At 43.8% G+C, this 8,674-nt stretch overlaps 1 protein-coding gene across 1 annotated transcript in view; it reads right to left on the minus strand.

The window, feature by feature from the left end:
* The window catches only part of sox5 (SRY-box transcription factor 5), a 159,181-nt gene extending 152,471 nt beyond the window's left edge, over positions 1–6,710 (minus strand). Inside the window, exon 1 of the mRNA XM_069700056.1 lies at positions 6,645–6,710. The gene's annotated coding sequence lies outside the window, so the exon portion shown is untranslated. The remainder of the gene's footprint in view (positions 1–6,644) is intronic.
* Between the last annotated feature and the right edge of the window lie 1,964 nt (positions 6,711–8,674).

Below are 8,674 nucleotides of genomic sequence, written 5' to 3' on the forward strand. Positions count from 1 at the left end.
TGCTTCTGAATGTGTGTGTGAATGTGTGCCAGGGCTTGATGGAGCTAAGAGGAAGAAGTCTGTAAGTGTGAGCAGATGTTGGTGCTTTGAATGTGTGTGTGTGTGTGTGTGTGTGTGTGTGTGTGTGTGTGTGTGTGTGTGTGTGTGTGTGTGTGTGTGTGTGTGTGTGTGTGTGTGTGTGTGTGTGTGTGTGTGTGTGAGTGAGTGAGAGCCTAAGAAGGCCTGGGTTGTAGACTGTGAATATTAATGTGTTATAACCTTGACGCGGGCGGAGCAGGCGGTGCCGGAGCGGAGCCTCCTCTGATGACATCAGACAGGGACTCCTACCTGATGTAACACACTGAGGCATGACTCCTCGCCACACCTCCTTCCTCCTCTCCTTCCCCCCGTTTCTATTATTCTGAGAGTTTTCTTTCAGGACATAATCCACATCCTCCACCCTTCTTCTTTAATCAACTCTCTTCTTCTTAAATCTGCTTCTTCACCTCTGTCACCTGCTCCTCTTCTCCCTCACATCTCGCCATCTGTGTCCTCCTCTGTTGTGTACTTCACCCCCTCCTCCCTTTCTCCTTGTATATATTATGACTTTGTCTCCTCACACCTCCTCCACCTCTCCTCCTTTTCAGTGTATTTTCCCACTTCCCTTCCTCACCTCCCGACGCTGCCTCCTCACGCACATCCTCCACCCTTTCTCTTCTCCCGACCTGGCCTCCTTGTGCCTCGTCCTCCACCCTTCTCCTCCATCTCGCTCTTCTCTTGCCCTCAGCTCTCCTTTCTTCAACCTTTGTCCACCTCCCTCTCCTCTCCTGTCTCCTTTCTGGAATACATGTCTCAGCCCTTGTCCTCCTGTCCTCTCCTCCATCACCTTTCACCACTTTTCTTTTCACTCCTCCTTTTAACCAACCTTGTTTCCTCAAACCTCGTCTCCTCTGTCTCTCCCTCGTTTCTCCTCTCTTTTCACCATCACCTCCTCTAAACTTGTCCTCAACTCGTCCATATTGGTTCCCCCTCACCCTCTTTCACCTCTCCTCCATTCTCCAACCATCTCCTTCCCTCTCTTCTATCCTCAAGTCCTTCACCTATCCTCCTCCATCTCCATCCCCTCTGATCTCTTCTGCCTCCATGCTGTCCTGTGCAACTCCTTACTCTTTTTTTCCCCTCCTTCCTTTATTTAATCTAGCCCTGTCTCCACATATCTCATGCCCTCCACTCTTCTCCTCTACTTTCTTTTTCTCCCACTGCCTTCCTTTGTCCTCAGCTCCTTCTTCGAATTTTCTCCACCTTCATTTCCTACTTCTTCCCTCCCCTTTCCACGCAACATCCCACCACCTCTCTCCTCTCGTGTCCTACTCTCACCCTTCTTTCCTTTAATGTAACCTTGTCTCCTCGATTTGCTTGTACCCTTATATGTCTTACATCCTTCACCCCTGCTGTTATTTTGACTGTCCTCCTCCAAAAAGTGACCCCATACATTTTGTGCCAGTACCGTATTACAACCTCCAGCTATGTTTTTAAGTTAAGTGACCTCTCGTGATCGTATCGATAATGACAATCTGGCGTCCCAGAGAAGTGACACAGTTCACATCAAGTCTGTTTAATGTGACTTTTTCCTTGTTAGGAGGAAGCAGGTTCGGTGGATGGTTCGATACATCAGGCAAGGACAGGTGCAAGAGAAGACAGTTGTCTTCCTGTTTCAAACCAACGACTTGGGAACTTTTTTTTTTTTTTTTTTTTTTAAATCGCATTTACTGTTGCCATGGCGACAAACACTGTATAACACTGGGTGCAGCAGAACGCTGTTCGCTTCCCGTTTCCGATCACAAGTCCGGACAGTTATTTAAAATCCCCCTTTTACTGTTGCCATGACGATGAAGGCCACGTAACTTTGACGCACAATGTGAGTCAAATCCTCATTATACCGTTATCTTCCCAAAACCTGAACAAAGTGGTTGTTGCACCAAAGCCTGGGGGCACTAATTTAGGAAACACTCCTGCGGGTCGTATTTGAGGGTAGATACAAGCATCTCAGGTCTTATGGGTTGGAGGACTTGTTGTTTCGCCCTCACCTCGGCTCTCCCTCTCTCTTTTCCACTTCTAAACTTGCCTCTGCTTGCATATCTTTTCCTTTTCTTCATCCCAACTTTGTCTGCTCATACCTCCGGTCCTCCTCCGGTCCTCCGGCCCTCCTCCCACCCCCTCTCGTCCTCTCCTCTGCCCTTGTCCAGCATTATTGTCATTCTCCTCCCATTCTTTTTCCCTTCTTTGTGACCATATGTGATTCTGGCTGCACTACTAAACTCTCTCTCTCTCTTTCTGTCTCACTGTCTCTCCAGTCTCTCTCTCCTTCTCCTCCACCCCTCCTCTCTCTCTCTCTCTCTCTCTCCCTCTCCCTTTCAGCTCACTGCCAGGCTACCACAGCCCAAACTGTTCAGCTGCAACTGTTCCAAGCCCAATAATTACAGCTTGTCAGAAAGAATTAATTTTCTCATTTCTCATAAAGACGTGTAAAAAATTACCATGTTATTATAACGCTGCCACTCTCTTGAGGCACCAACGAAAACCAAATTTAATTTAGGAAATTCTTCCCTCGCACATTAAATTAAACACATAAATAAGAGTTTAGAAATTGGGGGGAGGTTGTCGGGTGGGGGAGCATATGTTCGTTAGGCCGGCCCCAGCTTTGGGTAATGGCCGTCGTAATGTTTTGATGGGCTCGGCTATTGGTAAGCACCAATACATTTGCATGATCACCATCGCGGCAGGCAAGCGAGCTGCCAATTAGCTCTCATACAGCTCTGGACAGTGCTGGGAGAGAGAGGACAGGGGATCTATTTGGCATAGGAAATACACAGCAAGATATGGAACAGAGCTAATTAACAACCACGTATGGAGAAGAGCATATTTACTGCAGGGAAATGCGCTGAGGGACGTGTGGCTTTTCATGGAGGATAATATCTGTTTCAATATCTGTTAAAGAAACACTAATGACTTTAAGGAGAGTCAGACTTTCAGTTCAGTGGTGCAAATCCCCCCAAAATGGCAGCAGACCATGCAAGGAGATGCAATAAAATCTATTGAATGGAGTTATTTTGACTTGGTTACAATTCTATTAATACTGTTTTTGCTTTCACTTGGTCTGTGGTAAATATATTCACAGTTAAGCACTCTTATCCAGAGCATCACCGCACCAACCCTATGATTTGCAAACAACCACTTCAGCTATATTTTGTCATTATAGCTTACATTTTTTACCTAATAATTGATGTTTTTGGTACAGTATTTTTGTTGTTGTTTTTGTTTTGTTAGCAGGATTATGGCCCTATTTTCAGGAAACTTGGTGGAGGAATGTAAAATAGGCCAAAAAAAGAACCCATTCATTTTTGAATGAATTACTTTTCACTGTCATTGAAAACATTGTGTGGCCTTCTAAATATCATGCATAGGAATGCAACCAGGTGGGTTTTGTTAGACACTCATGGGGTTGTACACCGTGAATTCATACCTAAGGGTCAGAATATGAACACTGAGTTTCAACTGTGATGTTCTGAGGCATTTGAGGGAAACCATTTGGTACAGATGACCAAAATTGTGTCGCTGTGGTACTTTGGTTCTCCAACATGACTTTGTGTTAGTTCACAACGTGATGAAAATGTACAAGTTTCTCTTCAACATCCCTCCATCACTCCCCTTCCTCGCTGCATTTGGCTGTGTTGGCCCTACACATATACAAGGGTCTATGTTACAGATTTCCAAAGTTTGACAGAAAATTTGATGTGCGCCTTCTGTTTAAGCTTTTAAAGTCAATGATAAACTTGCAAATGCGCTTGTACGACTGGTCACAGAAGCACGCGTAAAACGGGTGCTGAAGTTGATCAAGCTGCTTATCTTGAAATATTTACTCACAAAGGTTATTGGCTCCCCCTGCTCTGTGCACATCACGGTGGTGCGCTACATTTGTGTCCAGCAGGAACAGTCTCGAAACTTTTTGATCACACGTCTCTTTCATCTTCAGTTTTTGTGCAAGGTAGCCATGTACAGCTGTTGTTTTGGTACTACCACCCAGTAAATGATCAGAATTTGAAATATTACAATTATTGATGGCAATAATTGACTGTTTTAGTATTATCTAAATACTAAAACATATTAATAGTATACTATACTATTATTATTAGATTCTTTCACATTAATGAGCAGAGTGCTAGACTTTGTAATCCAAACGTTTGGGAGCCAAACGGGACAAAGTTTTAGAAAAGGCAAATGTGGAGGCTTTTTTTTTTTTTAGAAACAGATTACAATTCTAACATTGTTTAGCAAAATACAGACATGTAAGAGTGATGTCGTCCGTTATAAAAGTGTGATGAAACTGATGTGGAACACCAACCATTCTCACTGTGACGGGGAACTCCCACAATGACACAAACTCGCCACAAAGTGTCCCCTCCAACTACATTGCGCAGTGAAGATGGACTTTCCCTGCCTGCAGCACAGGGCACACACACACACACACACACACACACACACACACACACACACACACACACACACACACACACACACACACACACACACACACACACACACACACACACACACACACACACACACACACACAAAGAGGTCACCCCTGGTTGATACACACGCAGTGGGCAGAGTCATGGCTGATCTGACAAGGGCGTGACACACACACACACACACACACACACACACACACACACACACACACACACACACACACACACACACACACACACACACACACACACACACACACACACACACACACACACACACACACACACACACACACACACACACACACACACACACACACCGCAGTCAGTGTAAGCAGTGCCAGCTAAAACTCCTCAGCAGAGCAGCGATGGGGGCGCAATCTGTTATCATGACACTGCCTTGACACACACTGTCTGGACTTCTTCACACACATAAACACAGGCAGACACAAACACACACACATACAAAGAGCAAGCAAGACACTATCACTCTATTTCATGGTCATTTGTCTTATATCTGGTTTTGTTATCACTGTCCTGCTCTGACTCCAGGCCCTGTGCTCCGTACAGCACCAATCCACCGCTTTTTGTCATCACAGCCGAGTGCGCCGCACAACAAATCTCCCCCGATTGTGTCACAACATTTAGAGAAACCCACCAGTCAAATTCATTTCTTAGCAAAGTTTTTAGATCAGTAGTCAAAGTTCCCAAACATAAAAAACACATGACTGCAGAATATTAAGGCTGCTGCAGTTAACAGGCCCTCGAGTCTGACAACAGGCCTGAGATGGGCTGCTGGTAAACTCAGTGTAAACTCAGAAATATTCTGAAGATGTTTGGTACATTGAGTTTACCAGTTTCTGGTCACGCTATACGTAAAGGCAAACACCATTTTGTTATAAACTCCATTTTGTAATAAATGATTCTCATATTCAAATCCAGTAATGACAATACACAGTCTAGCATCCACTTAACTCAGCTGTCCTGTCGACTGGATTTAATCCCGGCATGTCAAATACTGCCGTTTTTTTTTTTTTTGTTTTTTTTAATCAGGCAAGCGTCTCACAAAACCAAAGTGGTTAGGTGTTGGAAAATATCATGGTTTGGGTTAAAATAAGTTATTCTAAATATGTTACGTAAATTAGATATATTTTGTTTCATGTGTAAGTCTTGTGTTCCATTCAACCTCCTCCCTAAATGGACTTGGACATTGTCACTTTATTCTCGGTCACATGACCTCCTTCTTTGGCACGGGTCATCCCGACGCAGACGCCAAAGGGAACCTTGTGCAGATCTCTGTCACACCTATGGCTTTGAAAAAACTGCTCGACGAGAGAGTTGGAGTTACAAAGAAAGCACATGAATTTCACGTGCAAAAACTCGTGACCACATCAACATGTATTTTGCTCATGTGATACGTGATTTTGAAACATTTTCACGTAGATTCACATTTTCCACATATTTTTCCGGTGTTATCATAAGTTGCAACATGCGGTAAAAATGTGTCATACGTGTGATCACGTGTCCAATGTGGAAAACATGTGTTTTTTTTATCTGTGGGTAAATCAAACTGGTTTCAGGTGCGATGCTTCTTTTAAATGCAAAAACACCTGCAACATGTTCATAAGCTGAGTTCTTTCAAACCCTTTAGAGACTTAAAGGCTTCCTTATCTAATGTTTTTTTTTTTTTGTGTAACTGCTTTTGACAATTCACGGGGTTATTTGGCCTTAACTGTGTTGTGCCTGCATGCTGGCTGACTGCTTGTCGGGTTGAAAATGTTTGATTATGAATGTGTCATGTTGTCAGGTTTATTTGGATATAGAGATCTCAATGTTAAAGTGACATCCTGATTGAATAAAGTTTATCAGCTGTGCTTCCCTTCACACTGTATTTTGAATCTGTTGTGGTTATGACAAGTTATTTTGAATGGGTGAGAATAGAAATTATTCTTTCATCTCAACACTTTTCCATGACGAATTTGAATGTTTCAACATTACTTTGTAAATTTCCAAGAAAGTTTTGCAGCAGCTCATGAGAACATCCATAAACTTGTTGTGGCATATAAAGCAACAGAGTGACACGTGTGTGAACATGCAGTAACAACAAAACAGGCATCCAGTTGAAGGTCTTACCAGTTACTTGAGGAACAACCCGGAGAGACAACTGTCCGGAGGTAATCAGCTGCACTGTCCACTGAGCCCCTTCACTCCTGGACACAAAGAAGAACAAACGACAGCTAATGAATAAAACAATATTTATGTCATCTACATTGAGATATGCAAAGGTGCATCCCTGTGGTGTTAGAAATTTCAAGTCTGAGATAGATTGCAAAAGGCCGAAGAAAGACGAAAGGAAGAATGAAAAGAGGTGAGGAGCAAGCTGAAAAATAACAGGAAACGAGGTGCGATCAAAAAGTTCAGCGACTGTTCCTGTCACACACACAAACAGAACGCAGCACAGTGACTCACATTCAGCAGGGGAAAGCAATAACTTGAGTGAGTGAGTACTTCAAGTTCTTTCACTTGATCTGCGACCAGTGGTACGAGCACATTTGCGATTTCACCATGGATCAGGAACTTGAGCAGAGAGTTTACATCAAACGGTGTGTCAAACTTGTGAAATCTGCAAAGGACAGCTTCAAAAAGCTTACAGCAATGAAGCAATGAGCCGGGTGAGGTGTTGTGAGAGGCATTTGTGTTTCAAGAGGGGCAAACGTCACTGTTCAAGACGGAAAAAAGGTGTGTCAGGTGCACAATGGTTGTGCACTTTGAATTTGATCCCGTTACTGTGCTGTTCTCCGTCTGTGTGCAACAGGAACAGTCTCTGAACTTTTTGATCGTACTTTATAAATAATTTACCTCTAAGGCAGAGGACATGTTTATTGTATTAGAATATACATGCACATTCTACGTTGTTTTCATGGTCATTTACATTACCGCCACCCTGACTTTAGTCGTCATCATCAAACTTTTACTTCAGTGAGTAACAAACTGGCAGGCCTCTATTTTATATATCTGTCGGATTCAGTGAGAAATAAAGAGTAAAACTAAGAAGGAGAAAAGCTGAGGGTGGTAAAGTAACTAATTCCTGCTTTGAGAACCTTTCCTCTCTTCCTTGCTTCACTCCTCGTCCCTTGGCTCTCCCTGACCCTCCCCCTCTTGCTCCCTACATTCCTCCCTCCCTCACCCCCTTGGTACCAGAACTCTTCCATCTATAAATATCAACAAGAGAGTCTATAGAACTACATGCACACATACTATGAACACGCACGCGCACACACACACACACACACACACACACACACACACACACACACACACACACACACACACACACACACACACACACACACACACACACACACACACACACACACACACACACCGGTCTAGACCAATGAGCACAGTGGCATATTGTGCCAGCCAAGCCAATACACACTTCCACGGCCATTACTCCCCATGGAAACAGGCGAGCGTGTTCGCACACACATGTGATGTTGACGTCGTACTGCACAGTGGCTGCCTTAGACAATAAGCTATTTCAGGGCCAAATCGCTGACAAAAATCCATTTTTCCACCCCACTAAAAAAGATCAGGAATGAGGGAGGGAGAAAGAGCAGGATGGAGAGAAAAGCTGAAATCAAATAAACAGTGGCGTACATCTCTCTTAAGCTGGATTTATCTCTGTATTTTGTCATCATTCTAATTTATTCCCCAACCTGCTTACAATTACTGCCTTTTCAAAACTCATATCGCCGGCTTGTTGTTGTTCTCAGAGAGATTGCGTGGTAGCTTCAAAATGAATGAGCGGGGGACTTGCATAAGGTGGAAAAGCTCCTAGTGTACTTTTGTAGATTATCCACTTGATACCGATTCATTTTCTCCCTCTCTTGTCACAGTTTTGTAAAGGAGGAGATGTAGGACATACATGCACGCACACACACACACACACACACACACACACACACACACACACACACACACACACACACACACACACACACACACACACACACACACACACACACACACACACACACACACACACACACACACACACGCACACACACACACACACACACACACACACACAGTACTGTAGACTGTAGAGGAAGGGAGTGGGCTCATCATCTTTAGTTGTGATTACAACACTTGGCAAGCGC

The sequence above is a fragment of the Brachyistius frenatus genome, unplaced genomic scaffold (assembly GCF_029030835.1).
Source record: "Brachyistius frenatus isolate BFR_SWC_R1_liver_20210118 unplaced genomic scaffold, ASM2903083v1 Contig_32, whole genome shotgun sequence".
NCBI classification, from domain to species: domain Eukaryota; kingdom Metazoa; phylum Chordata; class Actinopteri; family Embiotocidae; genus Brachyistius; species Brachyistius frenatus.